Genomic DNA, 762 nt, shown 5'->3' on the forward strand with positions numbered 1-762 from the left:
TTTTCTATTTGCGCCAAAAATCGTATTTATTTTGATAAACCTACCCATTTCATTGTCGGCAAAGAGTAACAAGACTTCTATTGTTCGGAAAAGGGCTCGTCTGTCTGTTCGTTAGAATTTAAGAAATGGTAGTGAAAGTTGTGACTTTAAAATTAATTAAATCTTGTAAAGTAACGTTTCATAAGTGCTCGTAACGTAAGGGCCTACGTATTGCTATATGTCGGAGAAACATCGTTCTTGTTTCGTTGTTGTTCGTTGTTGTTCGTCAATGGTTTCGGGCTTAGTGGGCGCCATTAGGGTAAAGAATAAGCACAAAACACAACTATCACATTTTTACAGTATTTTAATTAAAAAATAAAAAATGAACAATTTAACAAGTAACAACACCGAGCAGCGGGTTCAGGGCACCGATCTGACCTTTATAGGCAGTCTTTTACACTTTTCAAGATCCAACTCGATATGTTTCTTTTTTCTAGTCAAACAAAATGTATCCGTCAAAACTGTCTGAATCTCTGTCAACCAGATGGCGCCTCGACCCCGCTCGAGGCAAATGTTTCGCTCTGATTGGTCGTTACAAGAAATACAGTATTCATAACTTTTATTAAATTAGTATGGTTTTTAAATGAAAAAATTAATCAACCCGACTTATAGCTTCCTCCGAGATATAGAACATTGAAGTGTCCATCTAAATTTTGTTACAAATAAATTAATCAAATGTATAAAATGATAAGCGAATGGGGTGAAGAAACAAAAGCCGTTTTA

Source organism: Vanessa atalanta, chromosome 14 (assembly GCF_905147765.1).
Source record: "Vanessa atalanta chromosome 14, ilVanAtal1.2, whole genome shotgun sequence".
In the NCBI taxonomy this organism is placed as follows: domain Eukaryota; kingdom Metazoa; phylum Arthropoda; class Insecta; order Lepidoptera; family Nymphalidae; genus Vanessa; species Vanessa atalanta.